This window comes from Macaca fascicularis, chromosome 10 (genome assembly GCF_037993035.2).
Source record: "Macaca fascicularis isolate 582-1 chromosome 10, T2T-MFA8v1.1".
NCBI classification, from domain to species: domain Eukaryota; kingdom Metazoa; phylum Chordata; class Mammalia; order Primates; family Cercopithecidae; genus Macaca; species Macaca fascicularis.
In genome coordinates this window covers 40,422,501-40,432,500 of record NC_088384.1, presented here as the reverse complement: position 1 = coordinate 40,432,500, position 10,000 = coordinate 40,422,501, and positions in this window count along the sequence as shown.

Genomic DNA, 10,000 nt, shown 5'->3' with positions numbered 1-10,000 from the left:
CCTGTCGTGAATCAGTCATGAATCTAGTCAGTACGGTGAATCGCGGAGCATCCACATCCCACCACGAAGATCGGAGTCCGCACACTACACATCGCCCCACGCGGTGTCTCCCCACAAGAACATCACCGCCATCCTAGCCGAGTAGTGATACAGTGCCATTTCTTTCATTTTCTCTTTCTCGCTTGCTATTTATTTATTTATTTATTTAACTTTGAGACAGAGTCTCACTCACTCTGCAGCCCAAGCTGTAGCGCTGTGGCACGATCTCGGCTCACGGCAACCCCCGCCTCCCAGGTTCAAGCGATTCTCCCGCCTCCGACTCCCGAGTAGCTGGGATCACAGGGGTCTGCCCCACCGCACCCGACTCAGTTTTGTAGTTTTAGTAGAGACGGGGTTTCACCACGTGGGCCAGGCTGGTCTTGAACTCCTGACCTCCTGATCCGCCCGCCTCGGCTTCCCAAACTGCTGGGGTGACAGACGTGAGCCACCGCGTTCAGCCCCTACGGTGCCATTGCTTGGAAATCACTCGTGGGAACACACACTTATGGGTCACGTGTGAAGAATTTTCCTTTTTCTATTTTTTTTCCCCTTTTTTTCGTGTGTGTGTGTGTGTGTGTGTGTGTGTGTGTGTGTGTGCGTGTGCGCGCGCGGTGGGACGGAGTTTCGCTCTTGCTGCCCAGGCTGGAGTGCAATGGCGCGATCTCGGCTCACTGCAACCTCCGCTTGCCAGGTTCCAGCGATTCTCCTGCGTCTGCCTCCCGAGTAGCTGGGATTACAGGCCTGCGCCCCCATGCCCGGCTAATTTTGTATTTTTAGTAGAGACGGGGTTTCTTCATGTGGGTCAGGCTGGCCTCGAACTCCCGACCTCAGGTGATCCACCCGCCTCGGCCTTCCAAAATGCTGGGATGACGGGCATGAGCCACCGTGCCCGGCCTTAGCCGTTTATTTTAAAGTCGAGGAGCTTATCAGGGAAATACGAGAAGTTTGGACATCACAGGTGACAGAGAGAAAGGTCTGCAAATGGCCCTTCCATCCAAGTGGGGACCCGGCCTCGATCTCCCGAAATCATGCACCCAGTGGGGAAGCCCGGCAAGGCCCGTCTGTGTAGATTCCTCTCGGCCTCTCTAAGCACGCACTTCTCACTTTGGTGGAAGGGGCAGGGCCCTCTCTGGGACGGGGGAATCTGACAGACAAAGAGACAGACGTAGAAAAAGAGAGATCGACAGACAGAGACAGAGAGAAACGGACAGAAAGAGCGAGAGAGCGAGAGAGCGAGAGCGAGAGCGAGAGCGAGAGCGAGAGAGAGAGAGAGAGAGAGAGAGAGAGAGAAACAGACTAGACAGGGAGGGGGAGAGAGGGAGAGAGACAGACAGAGACAGACAGACAGGCAAAAAAGAGAGTAAGACAGAAGACAGACACAGTGAGTGAGAGACACAGGTAGAGAGAGAGAGAGAGAGAGAGAGAGACAGACAGAGAGACAGAGAGACAGAGAGAAAGAGAGGGACAGGCAGACAGATAAAGAGAGTGACAGAGAAAGACATAGACGGACAGTGAGAGACGGAGAGAAACAGACAGAGAGAGAGAGAGAGAGAGAGGTAGACAGACAGACAGGCAAAGAAAGAGAGTAAGACAGAAGACAGACACAGTGAGAGAGACAGGAAAGACAGAAACGGACAGAGAGAGACAGAGAGGAACAGACAGAAAGAGAGAGGGTCCTAGCCCAATAGCGATACAGTGCCATTTCTTTCATTTCCTCTTTCTTTCCTTCTTTCTTTCCTTCTTTCTTTCTTTCTTTCTTTCTTTCTTTCTTTCTTTCTTTCTTTCTTTCTTCTTTTTTTATTTTTTTATTTTTTTGAGACGGAGTCTTGCTCTGTCACCCAGGCTGGAGTGCAGTGGCGCGATCGCAGCTCCCTGCAACCTCCGCCTCCCGGGTTCACACCATTCTCCGGCCTCAACCTCCCGAGTAGCTGGGACTACAGGCGCCGGCCACTACACCCAGATAATTCGTTTGTTTTTTTAGTAGAGACGGGGTTTCACCATGTTAGCCAGGATGGTCTCGATCTCCTGACCTGGCGATCCGCCCGCCTCAGCCTCCCAAAGTACTAGGATGACAGACGTGAGCCACTGCGTTCAGTCTACAGTGCCGTATCTCAGAAATCACTCACAGGAACAGACACTTACAGGTCATGTGTAGAGTTTCTTTTTTTGTTTTGTTTTGTTTTGTTTCGTTTTGTTTTGTTTTGCACGAGGAGGTGGCGGGATGGAGTTTCGCTCTTGCGTCCCAGGATGGAGTGAAATGGCAGAGGGGACTCAGGGAGTCAACCTATGGCAGAGATGGCACGTCATTCAGAGCGTAACGTCCACAGCGAAAGGTGGTAGGGCCGGCACTTTTAAAGGCTGAAATCCCGGCGGCTCAGGCCTGTCGTCCTCGCACTTTGGGAGGCCCAGGAGAACGGATCACTTGAGGTCAGGAGTTCGAGACCAGTGCGGCCAACATGGAGAAACCCCGTCTCTACTCAAAATACAAAAATTAGCCGGATGTGGTGGTGTGCGCCTGTAATCCCAGCCACTGAAGAAGAATCACTGGAATCCGGGAGGCAGAGGTTGCAGTGAGCCGAGGGAGTGCCACTGCACCCCCGCCTGGGTGACAGACTGAGAGAGACTCAGTCCCTCCCTACCAAAAAAGAAAGAAAGAAAGAAAGAAAGAAAGAAAGAAAGAAAGAAAGAAGAAAAAAAAAAAAGAAAAAAGAAAAAAGAAAACAAAACACAGGGACCGCCACCGGGCGCAGTGGCTCACACATGTAATCCCAGCACTTTGGGAGGCCGAGGTGGGCGGATCACCTGAGGTCAGGAGTTCAAGAGCAGCCTGGCCCACATGGTGAAACTCCGTCTCTACTAACATAGAAACATCTTCGGAGCATGATGGTGGGTGCCTGTAATCCCAGCTGCTCAGGAGGCTGAGACGGGAGAATCGCTTGAACCTGGGAGACGGTGGTTGCAGTGAGCCGAATCGCACCACCGCACTCCAGGCTGGGTGGCTGAGTGAGACTCTGTCTTAAAACAACAACAACAACAGCAGCAAAAAAAATAGCAAACGCACAAAAAAAGAACAGGCCAAAATACTCCATTGTCACTGAACGTTCCGCCACCAGACCGGAAACCCCCTGACTCAGGTCAAGGAGGTGGTGTTTCCTTCTCTCTGTCTCTGTCTCTCTCTCTCTCTCTCTCTCTCTCTCTCTCTCTCTCTCTCTCTCCCCCCCCCCCCAACTTTTATGTCTTGTTCAAGCACACATGTGCAAGATTGTTACACAAGTAAACTTCTGACTTGGGGGTTCAGTGTGCAGATGATTTCATCACCCGGATAACTCAGCGCAGTACCCGACAGTTTTCGTGGTTTGGTTTTTTGTTTTGTTTTGTTTTGTTTTGTTTTTCCCTGAAGATGTCTCTCCTTCCACACCTCCTCCCTCAAGTAGGCTCCCGCCTCTCTCGTCCCCCTCGTTCTGCCCACGAGTTCTCATTATTTAGTTCCCAGTTATAGATGAGAACACGCGGTCTTTAGCTGATCGTTGCTTTCATCTTCGGCGGTGGCGGTGAAAGAGGCATGACACGAAATCGACCCTTAGGACGCTCCCCTCCGTCCACACCCCACACCCCCTCCCCACACACACCCTCATTCCTGCCCCCCCTCCTCAAACCCAAGACAGGAAGAAAGGCAGATATTAAAGTCAGAGGTCAGCCTCCAAGACGGTGGAGGCAAGGGATCTGAAAGGGTGAGCAAGCGATAGGGGTCGGGGGATGTCGTGGCCGAGCTAGCAAAAATAGGGGACCGACTTTCCAGCCCCAGCACACCCCCAATCCTCAACCGCAGCTAGCCTCTGGGTGGGGTTGCGCCTGTAAAAGCTTCTGAATGGAGAGAAGCCCAAGGCTATGGAAGGCATCAGCTCCCAGTCCGGGAAGGGAACAGGGCTTTGTGCATTCGAATGGGGCTTTAGAAGGCGGTGCTGCGGTTTCCAAAGCGACACGCCTCGCCTCGCCTCGCCTCGCCTCGCCCCGCCCCGCCTCGCCCAGAGCGAAACTCCGTCTCAAAAAAATAATAATAATTTTAAGATAATAATAATAATAAAAAATAAATAAATAAATAAATAAATAAATAAGAAATAAATAGTTAGTACAGCGGTCGTGGTCGTGAATCATTCCCCGGAGTCCAGGCGCAGTGGCTCACGCCCGTCACGCGAGCACTTTGGGACGCCGGGGCAGAAGGCTTGCAACAACATGATGAGACCCTGTCTGTGCAAAAACATTTGAAAAGGAAGGCCGGGCGCGGCGGCTGACGCCTGCCGTCCCAGCACTTTGGGAGGCCGGGGAGGGAGAATCACCTGAGGTCGGGAGTTGGAGACCAGCCTGACCAACATGGTAGAAGCCCCGTCTCTAGTAAAAATACAAAATCAACCAGACGTGGTGGTGCATACCTGCAACCCGAGCTACTACTCGGGAGGCAGACTCAGGAGAATCTCTTGAACCCGGGAGGCAGAAGTTGCGGTGAGCCGAGATCCGCGCCATTGCACTCCAGTCTGGGCAACAAGAGCGAAACTCTGTCTCGGGAAAAAGAAAAATAAAACAATAAAAATTGAAAATCATCTGGGCACAGTGGCGCGTGCCCCATGGTCCCAGGCACTACACTCTGGAGGCTGAGGTGGAAGGATCGCTTGAGTCCAGGAGCGTCCACACTGCAGTGAGTTTGGTTTTGATGGCACCACTGCCAGGGTGACAGAGTGAGACGCCGTCTGTAAATCAGTCAAGCAATCAATCAGATCACTGCAAGGAGCTCTCTATGTCTTACTTTCAATAGGTGTCTCTTTAGGCCAAGCAGGCATGGTGCCTCACGCCAGTAATCCCAGCACTTTGGGAGGCCGAGGTGGGATGAAAGAAGGAAGGAAGGAAGGAAGGAAGGAAGGAAGGAAGGAAGGAAGGAAGGAAGGAAGGACAGACAGAACAAAAAGTTTTACAACCCTTTTTTTCATAGTGTCAGGAATTTACAGATAACACAAGTAGTTTAGGTCAGGGGCCGATGTTATTAGTATTACTTTTTTTTTTTTTTTTTTTAACTCCTACGGCCTGGTGGTGGTGCCAAGGTTGTCTGGCTATTTATCTGACTTTTGTTTGTTTCTAACGTTTTGCTTTCTCTCTTTCCTCCTGTCTTGTGAACTAGGCAAGGTGGGGGGAGGAGGGCAGCAGGAGCAGTAGAGGTCTCCTTCCTCATCCCCCACTTTGAGAATTTTCACTAATTAGTGGGCGGGTTCCCTTTCATTTTTACTTTTTGGGTCTTTTTTTTTTTTTTTTTTTTTTTTTTAAGACGGAGTCTTGCTCTGTCACCCAGGCTGGAGTGCAGTGGCCGGATCTCAGCTCACTGCAGCCTCCGCCTCCCGGGTTCACGCCATTCTCCTGCCTCAGCCTCCTGAGTAGCTGGGACTACAGGCGCCCGCCACCTCACCCGGCTAGTTTTTTTGTATTTTTTAGTAGAGACGGGGTTTCACCGTGTTAGCCAGGATGGTCTCGATCTCCTGACCTCGTGATCCGCCCGTCTCGGCCTCCCAAAGTGCTGGGATGACAGGCTTGAGCCACCGCGCCCGGCCAGCAAGTTTCTATTACAAGTAATACACTTACAGTGAGGGTTTTACATTTTCTACAGCTGGAAACTCTTTTCTAAATGAAGACCTAGGATCAAACCTGTGTTAAACCTGAACAGGCACATGTACTAACTTTGTCATGTCTTAAGCAGGTTAGTTTTTAACTGGGCCTTAAAACCTTTTTTTAGCAAGTAAAACAGTATTTTTTAATCAGAGAAGTTTTTACGAGCCCGACGCTTGAACTTGCGGCGTCTGTTTGGGGAAAGAGTTGGTTAAAGTCAAGTTATCTTGAGGCATTAACCCTTCTGCTTCTCCAGGCCATTGGTCTCTTACGTGAGCCCTTCTATCAACATAACATGAAGAAACATCTAGGCTGCCAGCAATGTTTTCAGCCTACTGAGGAAATAGGTTTTTTTCTGTTTTTTTATTTTTATTTTTTAAATTTTTGGCTAAAGGAGGAGGTTCTGGTAACTTCTGGTTTATATGTTTAAAGAATGACTGAAAGACCTTGCGATCGTTGCTGGGCTGGACGGGTCTGGGTTTCCTAAGCAGTACGTGTACAGTGGGGACACCTTACATAGGTGTTTCTTCTAGCATGGTTATGGGTGGGGGGGGGGGGGGGTGGTAACAACAACAAAGCAATGTATAGCATATTCATATCCAGCAAGGACGAAAGAGGTCCTTACCTGGGAAAAAGGTTGAATACAGCGACAGAACAATAGGAAAACAGTTAGTATTCTAGGAAAACTATCTGTCTTAAGATTTTTAACTACATTGACTTGCTTGATGAGTCCTCAAGCTTCGGCCGTGCATAGACTAGTCAGCTGCCGGTGTGTGACTAGAGCAGGGCTTGTGGTCCTCAGCAGCAGCTTGGTCTCGTCTCAGGATCAGCCGGGCTGGATGATCTGCGTCCTGTTAGCCGGTCCACTTGTCCTGAGCTGTCGGTGTTAGCTGACTGTGGTGGATCCAAGACGCAACACCTGCAACTTTAACAGCAGTGGGAGTGGACAAGGTTACAGTATAGGGCTCATCCTATATGGGTTGTAGAAAAATTAGGTTTTACTTTAAACAGAGTCCCTAGATTTAAATGGGTGTCAGGCTCGTAGGCATTATTTTTCTTCATTTAATTATGAACACTTCGTATGGCTATTTTGAAAGGCTGCATTTGCCTTTTAAAGGTTAATTTCTTTAGTTTCCGGAGGTCACCTTTTATTTGACCTACGATTTGCGGGTGGCCAACTGAACACAATCTTACAGGGCAGATACCTAGTTTGTTTGGTAGGGGTGCACCTGACTCGGAGGAGGACCGTAGGCAAAAACCTGATTTTATCTTAAGTGAATTTCCTGGCATATATCTATATATCTATATCTATATCTATATCTATATCTATATCTGTGTGTGTGTGTGTGTATGTGTGTGTGTGTGTGTGTGTATATATATATACATCTATCTATCTATCTATCTATCTATCTATCTATCTATCTATCTGTCTATCTATCTATATCTATATATGGCAACCCTTTTTTTTTCGTTTTGTTTTTTGGTCGCCAGTAGCTGCTCGCTCGAGTGTCCAGTTCATGCGTTCCACCTTTTGTTGAACTTTGTGGCCGATAGGCTGCGTGTAACCTCTGTTGTATTGTTAACAGTCTTGTTAAATCTTGCACTATTCCAGCTACAGCTACAAATGCTGGCCTATTGTCTGACTTTAAAATCAGAGGTAGTCTTAAACCTGGGGATAATGTCTTTTAACAGTACTTTAGTCACTTCTTGTACTTTTTCTGTCCTGGTGGGGAAAACTGTAACTTACCCTGAAAAGGTGCAAACAAGCACTAGCCTCCAGCAGGGGGCAGTCCTGTAAAGTCTATAAGCAAGTTTTCACAAGGTATGGCTCTTTTTCCTGTTTCAGTTTCTTAGAGGAGGAGTTCCCCCCTCCCCCCATCCCCACCCCCACTCCGCCCCTTTGTCACTGTATCTAGTGGCTGAGCCTTCAGTGAGAAATTGGAATCCAGATACGGCAGAGTCTTGCTGTTTGTAACTTCTAATGTGACCATGGGCTCCTGGGAGCCTAATGAGAAGGTGCCTAGTCTGCCCTAGTCTTTACATTCTTCAGCTCCTGTCAGCCTGATCAGATGAGTGTCTGGTTCCTCCAAGGTGCAGCAGCCCTTGGCCGATGGCCTCTTTGTCTTGCGGCCTTGGCCATTTCCTGTATTGCCTTCTGAACATTTACCCTTCTAGAGTCTTTTTTTTTTTTTTTTTCCATCTCGCACATTAATCTCTCTCTAGCCTTGTCCGGCTCTGGAATCCTTGCCTAACTTGACTTCGGTCATGTCTACATCCACGTCCGCGGCCTCTCACAATGCTGCTTTCCGCCCCCCCCCCCCCCCCCCCGCGTTCTCACGCTCCTACGGCCAGCTGGTGGGGCCCGAGAAACGGCACGGGCCCTGCCCCCGCCCACGCACTGCTGTCTGTCTCTCCTGTTTTCTTTTGATTCTCTATCTTTACACTTGCTTTTAGTCTTTCTTTTTCTTTTGCTCTTTTCCCTGTTTTCTAGAGTTTAACAGGCTCTTTTCTTTATACACTTGGAGGGTGAAACAGGCATACCGAGAGTCAGTGTAAATGTTTACAGTCTTACCCTCACCGAGTTCTAAGGCCCGGATTAAAGCAATGAGCCCAGCTTAACGACAGCGTCCAGGGTTACCACCGCATATTCTGCACATCTCTCCCCTCGTGGGTTGGTGAAGCTGTTCCCGTCCACGCATAGCTCCTAGTGTACTGATGCCCAAGGCTGGTCCCGGAGGTCAGATCTGCTAGAGTACACTGGAGTCCAACACCTCTACACAGTCATGCTCGACAGGGCTCTAGCTGTCGGGAGCAAGGCGGTGGGTTCAGGGTGTTCCCAGTTTAGTAGCTCAATGGTTGAAAAGGGCTGATAGATGAAAGTCTGTTGCCCACCCCCCTCCCCCCGGGATGTGGGCCTGGTCATTATAATAGACAGGTCCTCGTATCTCCCTGAGAGGCATTTACAGAGCTCGAGTAAGACCAGATCTGAGATGGCCCACTTGACTATCTCGACTTCTTTCCTTGGCCTCTGGAGGCTCCGATCCTTCCCTTCGAGGTGAGACCTGGGGCGTGTCAGCTCCTGAATCTCATTTCTGAGGGGGTTGTTGGCCTCGGTGAAGCGGGGTAGGCTGGGAAACATGGAGAAAGAATCTGTGTTATCTCTCGCGGCTCCCGTAAAAACTGGCTTCTCTTGCCGTTTCCTGGGACTCCCTTTTTAAAAAAACTGTGTGTCTGCCGGCGAAGCCGCTCTTACTTTTACTTTTGGCTATTTTGCACAAAGTTGTTAAACAGGGCTAAATTAACGCTGGCTTTGTCTATAATCTATTTCGCCATGAGTCCCTATAAAGGAATTTGATCTAGGTACACAGGCTGTCCTCCGACCCCGTCACCACCTGAACTACACGGCCAATTGTGCTCTGCCTATAGTTCCTTCCGTGGGCCATCCAACAGCAGAAGAGGGCAATTCTAATTCACCCAGAGTTCGTGACCTCTAGGGGGTTAACTGAACTCTATAATCTCCTGCAAAACCTTTTGTAAGGTTCTGTAACATGCATTTTAGTAGGGTAAGTTGTGACGACTTGATGACTTTCCTTTTATTTTTCTTTTTGAAACGTTTTTAAGAGGGCTCCTAGCGGAGTGGGCTTACTTTGTGTCTGACCTATGTTTCTCTCGAGACGAAACAACATTCACCCTACGAGAAGGAAAGGGTAAAAGGTCACTCAGTCACCTAATTCACACTAAATCAAAATGAAAGCTAAAACCAAAGTGTTGTTAAGGGCACACCTGTTCGTCAAGCAATTTAAGCCAAACCAAAATCAGGAGCAAGACCAAAGTGGCAATCAAGGCAGGCCTGTTTATCAAGCAATTCAAGTCAAGTCAAAATCGAAACCGAAACCAAAGTATCAACCAATGAATTCAAGTCAAGTCAGAAACCAAAACCAAAGTGCCGGTAGAGGCACGCCGTGGGTGATCAGGCCACGCTTCCACTCAAACGGAGTGGGGGAAGTTCCAAAGAGCAGTCTCAGCAAGTTTCAGATGTCCGGACTGAAAGTGCCAGTTCCTTCCCAGTGTCCAGCCACTGTGCCGATCCTCCACGGGGGCGTGCTGTGCACTGCTCTTTGGAGGCGAGGCATCGCACCGGGGCAGACGCCTACCCGGCAGCACTCTGAGGATCCGCATCGCTCAAGCTGGCCAGAGTCCCCCGCAGGGATGCTCTACAGGGCAGGCATAAGCCGCCTGAGGGGCTGCCTCGACCCTCCGTGCATCACCAGCTCGCTTCCCGGTGAGGGAACCCAGAAATGTAGCAGGACAA